This window comes from Sphaeramia orbicularis, chromosome 21 (assembly GCF_902148855.1).
Source record: "Sphaeramia orbicularis chromosome 21, fSphaOr1.1, whole genome shotgun sequence".
NCBI classification, from domain to species: Eukaryota; Metazoa; Chordata; class Actinopteri; order Kurtiformes; family Apogonidae; genus Sphaeramia; species Sphaeramia orbicularis.
This window is the reverse complement of record NC_043977.1, coordinates 30,272,099-30,282,988: the sequence shown is the minus strand read 5'-3', so window position 1 is coordinate 30,282,988 and position 10,890 is coordinate 30,272,099. Positions and strand designations below refer to the sequence as shown.

At 39.6% G+C, this 10,890-nt stretch overlaps 1 protein-coding gene across 1 annotated transcript in view; it reads left to right on the top strand.

The window, feature by feature from the left end:
• The window catches only part of clybl (citrate lyase beta like), a 61,632-nt gene that overhangs the window by 10,233 nt on the left and 40,509 nt on the right, over window positions 1–10,890 (top strand). The window lies entirely within an intron of this gene.

Genomic DNA, 10,890 nt, shown 5'->3' with positions numbered 1-10,890 from the left:
CATGACCCATATCTCTGTGCCAGGATGGCTACAACTCCCCACTCAACTGCATTTCCAGAGTTTACTATGAGGCCCTTTGCCAGGATGTTTACTACTGAACTGTCTGGCGCAACAAGATAATACAAGTGCTAATGCCCTCTAAGGACACAGCCACTCTCACTGAGGAGGCTCTATCCTTTTTCACCATGCCAGACTCTCTGCAACTTCTGAATAATATTGTACAACACTAATGGGACTTCCAGTGTAACAAGTTTCTTCAAAGCTAACAGGTAGTAATATTGATCCATTAATAAAGTCCACTAATTTACATACAAGGGGACTACACATAAACTCTCTTTCATTTAGAAAATTGTATGTTTTGTGTCTTTTGGAAACAGGCCTACGTGACCTCATGATTTTGGATCATGGTCATATGGTCTTATTTGCAGGGGAATCATCCAGATTCTGTCATTAAATAACAGCAACTTCCAAACTTTCTTGCTCATTTGCCATCATCTTAATAGCCATGTGTTGTTAGCATTAACGTAGCTGGGCTAATGTGTTTATTCAAGTCCTTATATTGTAATCAAATCAAATTTTATTTATATAGCACCAAATCATAACAAAAGTTATCTCATGACACTTTACATATAGAGTTGGTCAAGACCAGACTCTAAGCCAATTTACAGAAACCCCAACAGAATCCTCCATGAGCAAACACTTGTGACTGGTGACAGTGGCGAGGAAAAACTTCCCTTTAACAGGCAGAAACCTCGAGCAGACCCAGACTACTGGAGGATGGACGTCTGCGTAATACTTCAATATCTTTCTGCACTAAAGTGTCCAGTTTTAGTCTACATTAATCCACGGAGCTTGTGTAATGTGTTGTTCTGCTGATGCTGAAAATTGTAAAAAAAATGACCTCAGACTTACTGTAAGTCTTTGGTCTGGATTCTGAAATTCGATGTGCAGTGACTTTGATTTACACAGATGCTTTAGAATTATGTCAGAATGTAAAACCATTTTTGGTCTATTACAAATCTCTGACCCAACAATTTATCCTACCATAGTCTGCACAATTAATGGCAGACACTGCGGCATCACAGATACCTCTATATGCACAAGAAAATATGGACTAGTGTTTGCTTCATGTGGGTATTGTCAAAATATTGCAATGTTGGTTCAGAATGATGCGCCATCTGAACATCAATCAATGTACAATGATACAAAAATGCACTTTCTAGTCCAGTAACAACAAAAAGACATCACACACAGCCTAAACCTCTGGAAACCATAAGTAAACTTGTCATGGTTTAGTTGATTCAGGTTGTGGATCGCAATACTACCTCAAAAGATCATCATATGATCTTTTTTATGATCTATCAAAAAATCATTGTGATCAATGGCAAGTTTCAACCCTACTTGGAGAGTATGTACTTCTATAGAAAAATATATAAGAGCAGAAAGTTACACAAAAACTTGACTTTTTTATTTAACTTTAAAAAAAAAACACTCATTCTAGAAGGCATTGTTTTCAGTGGGACCACCATGGACATATCTCAACAACCACTTGATGAATTGAACTGAACCCTCCATGTGGCGCCAGTGAAACAAGTTGACTTTACAGATTCACTAAATCTCCTTTAGTAGCACTTAAAATATGAGTTTTAAGTAAGTCTTAACTATTATGCCGCGTTTCCACTACGTGGAACCGGCTCGGCTCGGTTTGACTCAACTTGGGTACCAGGTCCTATTCCTGGAGACTGTTTTCATTACAGGATACTACCGACTTTACAGTACCTGGACGTCATAGCGATGCGGCGCGTTACTTCTGTGTTGTCTGATCAGAGCTGCTGATAAACTCATGACGTTGCGTGTTGTCCCGTCAAGCTCACGCTGAATTTTTACGTCTGAACCTCCTCGACAAACCATGGTGTAGTTTTGCGGGCCGTCATCATGTGGATTAACCTATTTTTACTGGAAACTTCCGCATCTGTTTTTTTGTAAAACGGCGGGTCACAGTGACAACTCTCTGACCAATCAGTGTTGTGCAGTACTTACACGTCACCTTTTAGTGTCTGGTCCCCAGTCCTGGAACCTCGGCGGAGGTGATACCAAAAAACTAGTACCGGGTACCAGATTCCAGGCCCTTTTTCGTAATGGAAACGCAAAAAGGTCGAGTCGAGCTGATATAGCGTAGTGGAAACGTGGCATTAGATCAGTTTTAAGTGCCATCATTATACTGGCTGAGAATCTGTCCTATGTTTATTTGCCATTATTTGGATATGCACTGTTCACCTTCACAAAGGTTTATTGCATGGAAATTATGTTGGGTAATATGTAACTGTTATAAATATTGTTGTGTTAGTGTTATTTCTTCTGCTGACGTTACTTGGCAGCCCCCAGTATCTTAACCTTCAGCCCTTTGGTCGCCATTCCAACCAAGAAATACAATGCAACCGTCTGAGAAGTAATGTATGGTTGTCTTTTGGATTTATCTGTAGCCGAATTAGGATGTTTAATAATATTACCAAAGGTTAACAAATCGTGTTACTGTGCCTTTATAGATTGCTGTGATACAAGAATTGCAGAAATGTGGGCTACTCATGTCACACGTTACAAAGACTCCCAGTCCGTATTTGAAGTGAAGCCTTTGGTTTTGTGGCTGACTATGGAGCCATTAGGTTATATGAGATTAAACTACTTTTCTGTTTTGGCAGGTTGCATTATAAGGTTTATTTGTGATCCTCCATCCTGAAATACCCTCTGTTATACATATTGTTGTTTTAGAGAACTGATACCGTTTGCACTCATTCTGCTGCACCCATGGGAGGTCAGAAACCTGCTCAGTCCTCCCTTTAACTCTCCATCTGACCACTGCACACATACACACACAGGAACCAAATCAGCAGCTGGCTGTTTGATGGTCTAATTTAAACCAGTGGATATTTTTGAGCCATTTCATTCCCCTGACGTCTGCGTGTGTGTGTGTTTCTGTGGACACAGGGGCATAATAAAGGAAGTTCCTTTATGTGAGGGATGGATAGTTTTCCTATTTTTCTGTTAAGATGTATTCTAAATATTTAGTTTTCCATTTTATAACAAGGCTCGTCATTGATATGGATGCCAGGAATGGCTGCACCACCCTTTTGTGAGTACCTCCTGATCTGCAATTCACATTTACTAGTGTTTCATCTACACTGTGGCCTCCAAGTAAAGCACACTTTTAATATCAATTCATAACAAAACTCAGATCTGGCACATTATGGAAAAGTGTGCTGTTCTTTAATGTCTTACCTGTCTTACTGGATGTTAATAGTCTTTTAGATTGAAGAACTACATGTGTCACCACCCATTCCATTAATACTATACGATGATGGTTTCATTCAGCTGTAAGGGGCACAACTTAATGAAACGGCTGCGAAGGTTTCATCAACCTTTTAATTTGTACTAACAATTAATGCAGACTACTCCATCTGGGAACATGTGCTCAGATCAAACAAACTATTTAAAAGAGTTGGAAATCTCACCTTGACCCAATTATCACTTAATAGCTGATGTGGCAACAAACAAGCAATTATTGTCTGCATTTGTCTCATTCACTGCATATGTAAGCAAAAGATTAGTGGTTATACTAATCAAAAATGCTTGGTGTTAAATGGAGTTTTGCAGGGTGGGTGGGTGGGTTGTCATACGTTTTGTGCATATTTATTTAAAGAAACGACATACATAGGATTTAAATTAAGAAAAAGATCTGTCTATTCTCTAGAGAATATCTGTGGTGATGTCAGTTGTAGAAGAGGGGTACGATATCCTCTACTGTAAATGCCAGATTTTCCTCAGACGTATACCGGGTTTTTAGACTGAAGATATGCCACCTTTGCTCATGACTGGTTTTGTATTTGCATAGCCTACAGTCTGCTACCTAAGCTTGTTAAATCAATAGATTAAAAACATGCCTTGCTGCGCTGTTAAAGTCTAGAATACAGACGTGCACACATAGACACACAAACACTAGCAGCATGCTAAGTTGGTTTATCTTTGATGTACCCCGATTGACAAAGGGACTCCCTCCTGTCAAAGGATTACAAATAAACTCCAATGAAAAGACTGATGCACAAAAGGTAGCCTATGTTCTTTCTGTTTGCGTTTGTTTGAAATAAAGTCTGTTATGAATTAGTGGTTTGTGTTTCTACTTTTGATCTAAATGTGCTACACGATGCCTTTTCCATTATAATGAAGTTTGTCCTCCCACTTTAAGCCAGCGTTATAAGAGTAGTTACTGCTATTGGGCAATTTTCACCATGAAAAGTGATCTGAATCAAATGGCAGTATAGGCCAGACCACAAGCAAATTGAAATGCCTTTTAGTCACATCTTCGATGATGCGGTACTTCCTCAGGCTTTTGTTTCCAGTTTGGGGCACAGCTGTCAGGCTAGGTGCTATCCACACTCCCCTCCCAAAAAACCTCAGGCCATGCGCCGCTGCACCCCAAACACTAAATAGGAGCATTAGACACACCATGTTAAGGGAAGCTGGTGTTTGAGCTGTGGTTGTGGGTGCGTGTCTTGTCCCTTGCCAGGGACATGCGCATTACCAAACACACACCCAGCTGCACACTGCAAAAGTTATTCTCTGCTCCGTATCCTTCTATAAGACAATCGATTTATTCTTTTGTACTAAATGTCACATTGTCCTGTTGCTGGTTTCTGTTGTGCCTGTTGACCCCTTTCTCTGCTTTTAGTTTACCCCACCCAGACCTGTGCAGTGAAAATAACCACAAAGCCTATCTGCCCATAAGTAGTGTTGCAGATTTTGATTATGCACCACCAGCATCACACCTCAGCAGGGTATATCTAAACATGAAAATTAATTCACAGCTAAATGCTGCTATATGCAGTCCAAGAGCAAGAGAGGGAGAGAGAGAGGAGAAATCAAACACAGGTTTACACTAGTGAACAGTCTTAGCATTATGAAAGACAGCCTTAAGGCAGGCAGAGAAGGCAGTGTTCATTAATGTGCAAAGCAAATGGAACAGTGAACCCACAACCAAACCACTAAACAACTTACACACATGACATGCAGTCACACACTCACACGTGCACACTTACATATGCAATGGTCATTTCATTTCATTTGGGAAAAATCCTTTGATTTCTGGTTATTTCAATGGGCGTAAGAAAAACTGACCTAAATAAAAGTGGTGGAGAATATTCCTTGAGCTGTTTAAAAATCCAGTTAATGAAAAAGGAGCATAAAATCAGCATAATTAGCTAGAATTCACTGGAGACCTCTATTGATTGGCTTGTATGGAAAAAGTTTTGGTTAGGCTTCTCTGTGTGTTTATCAAGCAAACTTTACGTAAAACTAAGGTTGTTGACAGGCCACTTGTTAAACAAACCTTGACCTTTTTTGGTGGATTGTACAGAGACTATACTAAAGAGAAGCAAACAAATCACCTTTTCCAGTTATTTAAATTTATGTAGCTGAACATATTCTGTTGTAGTGACTTTTTTGCTGCAGCTATAATGTCCTTTTTAGTTTGTCTAAACCTTTAGCATGAAAGTACTTGGGCATGACTTTGTCTCACAGCAATGCAAAAGGAATTGCCCCCTGATGGTTTGGAATGCACCCAGCTGGCCTTTAAAAGGTGATAATTGGAAAATACAGGATGAAGCCACAGTCAAAGTGGAGACCTTGTGGGAGACTGAGTTTGCCTTGGTAAAGATAGAGAAAACTCAACAGTAGAGTTGTTTGATATTGCCTTATGTATTTTGACTCAACTGCACATTATTCAATATGTTAGATAACAATCAAATTTATTTAAGCTGATAAAAATGTTATTACAATCCTGTTCAATGTAGATTATTCTGTGGCTAATGGAAATATAATTTTTATCCTACAAAGCTTTTCAGTCACGAAAAGCATAATGGTAAACTGGTTAAAAAAAGAAAACTAGTGCAAAGAAATAAAAGATGATTCTTGGCAACTATCACCACTGGAAGCTAAAATGCACGTAGCAACAAATTCATAAAACTGACCGAGCATTCCTTTACATCTCGGGAAGGAAGTGGAGTGGGAAGTTCAGGAGTCCTATATGGGAGCTCTTCCCCTCACAAAGCTAAATTCAAAGCATTTCTTCACTCCTTTCCTTGTGTTGGATTAACCTAGTGTAAGCCTCAGCGTCCGGTCTCCATTACTGTGTTCTCTTTCAAGAGAATGTGATAGTGATAAGGGTCTTTTGAAGTCAAGCTTTACTACAGCACCTTTAGTGAAACAAAGCCAGTGGGGCAACTGCTGAACTGGCAACAAAACAAAGCCAAATTTATGTTTTCAAAATCCCAAATAATACTAATTTCTAGAGATGTTTAACTTGACTTTCACAATGATGGAGCGACTATGTGAACTGATAATTTCCATAACATCTAACACGGGAGTCATTAGGCTACATTCCAGTCAAAACAGTCTACACCATGTTATCTGTCATGCCCTATGTCAATCAGCAGACATTTCCAGCAACAATATGCCAACACCCATTCAGCCCTCTGTTCAGGAAGCCCTTTACAAACTCTAAATGGAATCACCGTAATGACTTCCTGTACGTGATGCCTGCAATTGCTATCTGAAATCCAGTAATGAACCTGTTTGGCTGTCCTCTTGACTTTTTACTTCAGCAATGTGTTTCTTGTTCTGTTCAAAAACTATGTTCATATAATGTCAGTAATAACTCTGCGTTCAGCTGAGCTTTCTGTAATTAACATGGGATCGATCCTACCTTCTTTGTAGCAGGGAATCAGTTGTAGATAAATCAGTTGTCACAATCCACAGATCCTGGCTTCTTAACTACGCTTCTGCTTTTTACATAACTTTTTATAGTTCAGCCTCTCTGACTGCAGTGAACTGAAGAGAGTGGTAGAATCAAGTATCTTACTGTTGTGTTCTTTAAGGAAGTCTTCAGACCTGGTGTCACCATGTGTCTTCATGAGTGATCAGATCACAAGGGATCAACTCCAGCGCAAAATATAAATGCATTCTGGATGCATTGGGATCAAATCATTCAGAATGTGAGGTGGTCTGGGAAACATATGTCCACACACAGCTAGCCTATGTCTTTAGACAGACTGTATGACTGCCTAGTTACCTTAAGTCTTCACTGAAACTGAAAGGTAGCCTGCTGACTAAACCAATGCATCTGTTCTAAATATGCATGAAAATATTATGGTACTGCTAGTTTTTTTTTTTTTTTTTGCAAGAATTTGAATAATCCACAGTTTGCATCATTATTTGGCTGTAAAACGCATTGCTATCACCTCAGGCACAAAAAAAACAACAACCCCAAAATCTTCCAATTGTGCACCTGTGGGCCTGTCTTTGAGCTGCACTGCTCAATGTTAAATTAACGTAGAAGCATTACAAAATCACCTTGTTAAACTTTAATTTAAAGCTTGCACTATTTTAGGCAAAATGTGAGCATCCATGTAGAGCAGAACCGCGAGAACTGAGCTCAAGCGATCACTGAAGACACATGGGGACAAATTCTTTACACCAGGTGTGGACGTACTGTATACTCTTGAAGCTGACCAATGCCAGGTCTGAGCAGGGCCTTGTAGAAACACCAATCCTTTAGAAGGACAGAATTTTTGCCAGTGTAATATAAAATCATTACTGTATACTAACTGTACTTTTTGTATAATAATCATCTGTCAGATTAACTTCACACAGTAAAACATTTCATAGCTACATGTTATAAGCTTTCCACATTCAAAGACAGAAGACCCGTACTGTTACATCTTCCATACTTGCAGCCTAGAAAAGCCTGTGTTTGACATGATTAAAACATCTGCTTTGGTTTGAGAGGGTTTACTGGATGGTAAGATACAGTACTTGTACAGGCGGGTTACTATAACAACCAACTGGTAGGCACAGGCAATCAGTTCTAGCTCTTTTGGCCTTAAATATCTTCTCTTACTCTTTGCCGTCTTATAGACATTTTGTCATTAAATGTTCAAACCCTCCAAAGTGATTCTAGATCTACTGAGTTGTAAAGAATTGGAGTAATTTCCATTTGCATAAAAATAAACCTGCAGTGACTAAGTGATTTTGTGTAAATAACGTCAGTGCTGTTTTATTCATAATTACTTTGAGAGGCTTTTGTTTTCTTCTTTACTCTAAAGCCAACAAAATATGCTTGTAGTGCATAATAGTTTGGTTCTGAAATGTATGTATTCTGAATGATTTGACAGTGTAAGTTTCCATTATCCTCCCAGCGAGGGAAGGAAGAGGCACTGATTATTGTCCACTCCCACCCACACCCCTCCCTTAATGGAGAAATAGGCCAAGGTTGGGTCCTGCTCTTGCCCTGTCACTTTCCACATTGTGGTGGAATCTGTGTTTATGTTTCTGAATATTTCATCTAGTAACTTAACAGCGCTCTTTTTTATTTCAATAACGTCACAATATTATCAAGCTGATTCTGCTAGACATTTATGGCCATAATCTGAGCACATGGAAGCTAAGGTCAAGGCCATGTTATGATCACTGTCTGTATTAGGTTTTATATATATTTATATAGTGTAACAGCTTGGCTTGGTTGATTTCCTCCTGGAGCAAGTCCTTTATATAGAACTTGAAACCCCTCTCCTTTTTATCCACAATGTACTCCTCCTCCTAAACATGTCCAAGTCCTTCAGGTTGTCATTTAAAAGTCACACTGTTAAAATGGTTATTCTGGAATTAGCATTCATCATTTTACCAGTTGAAGTCAGAGGTCAAATTAAAAGTGCATATAAGGTTGCTGCTTGAGAAACATGTACATTTACATGATGCAATAGTTAATTATTGAAGTAAAACAATCTATCTTGTCCCACACTGTTTTTTGTCTGTAATCTACTGTATTGTTACATTTCACATACAGCATTTAACAATGTACATCCTGTTGAACACAGTGGTGGTTGTGGTGCTCTTGCACTTTCATAGGAGCCACTGACTCATCAGTGGCCGTGTTGCGGTGAAAGCCAGTACAAGAATTCTCTCCATGTGGTGCACAACACCCGCTGTACACACAGCTCTGCCAGTCTGAAAATCCCAGCTTCCTATTTGCATCACAGCATTTGCTAAAGGAAATGTGTTGATTTAATGATGTGGTGGTGTGTAGGCCTGTTGTCCCTTTTTTAACTTTAAAAAAGTTTATTTTAAAGGGATCTGTGTAAATAGACTCTACTAGTAGGCCTATTTTGTTAAAATATTGTGAACAGTAACTGCAAAAAAGTTTAACACCTAATATAAAGACAAAACACTATCAAACACAGTTAAGGGTTAATGCGAAATGTGGAAGCCATGTAAGGTCCAAGTGGGCTTTCAGCTTACAATCCTTTTTATGTGGGGTGTGGGGAGGGGCCGCGGGCTGCTACAGGGGGTTGTGGCCTATATAATACTTCCATGGTTTTGGCAGTCAGATTTTCAAGAAACTTCCTGGTGTGTCAGGATCAATCGGGCCTAAGCCAGTCTTAATTAAAGGCTTGGGGCTGGGCAGAAGTCGAGGGCAAAAGGCATCCCTGTTGGTTAAAAGAATGAAGTGTCTGTCATTACAGCACTATAGGGAGCATCAGCTTTATTACTTAAAATTCCTTTTTAAATAGGCATACTGTTCAGTGATGACACAAAAATGATTTTCCAAGAGAAATGAAGAAAAAAGTGATGAAGATAAGGGTTGAAAAATATCTTCGTTACGAGGTGAGTCTGAAGTGACAAAAAGCAATGACTTTGTACAGTTTAGGTATTATAAGCGTTTCATCATGATAAAATGCAGTGCTCACTCTGCTCTTTTTACAGACTTGTCCATTCAGCTCTCACTTCAGTCTTTACCAGAGTTGCATAAAAAGAGGACAGTCAACAAGCCAGCCAGTTAGTGCTGTCGACTAAATTCTAAACATTTTATCTTGTTAAATAATACAGTAACAGATTAAAACTAGACTCTTATGATACAAATGCAACTGTAAAAATTTCCTCTTTAATGGTTTAACCTACTGAAGCACAGAGGTTTGACAAGTTAAAAGCAGATGTAGTTGAAAAGCACATGCAGTTATTTTATTCAACCACTTGGTGGCACAGACAACTTACAGGCAAGAGAGGAGAAGCTATGAGCTAGAGTGTGGATGTTGTGTATGTGTGTTGGAGGGGGTGGGGGTGGGGGTGGGGGGGTTCCATTAATTAAAAGGAATATGATCCAAAAGACTCCGTACTCAGTCATGACACATCATGTCCCACAAGAGAGGAAGTAAGACAAAATCCACAGATGTCCCTTTTTTCTCTGCCCTGTTTTTCTCTGGTTGTAGTTTCCCTCCAAATCCAAATGTCAGACAGACAGCGCCTTAGCATGTTTTGGTCTCCTGAGTGGATCTTTCCAGTACACCCATCTGTCAGACTTTTTCCAAGGTCCGAGGAGGGGTACAGGGGCGTGTTTGTGTCTGTGCCGTGGGTGGGTGGATAGGTGGGGGCAAGAGGCCAGACGTGGTACATATCACATCAAAGGCCAAATATCCTAATAGCCTGGCCTGCTCTGATCTGCTGTCCCAGTCATATCCATATCCAGGGCTCATCTAGGCCCACCCCGAGCCAGATCTGTCCTATCTAGAGCATATCTTGGCCAATGAAGCCAATCATTCTTTACTTGTTCTCTGTTATTCTCTACTTGTAAAAACCAATGCATCTGCTTTATCCTTTATCAGCCTCCTTCAATCTCCCCCTCTCTTTTTACTTCCACAACAGATGGGCCTTGACACCTGTAGAGTCAAAGGTATCATCTCCAAACTCTACTTCATCTGATTAATACACAAGTGAATGTCTGCTTAAAGTTGAGATACAAAATCATGTCATATCAGTGTTGAGGTTGTGTCGGCGGTGGTTTCACTG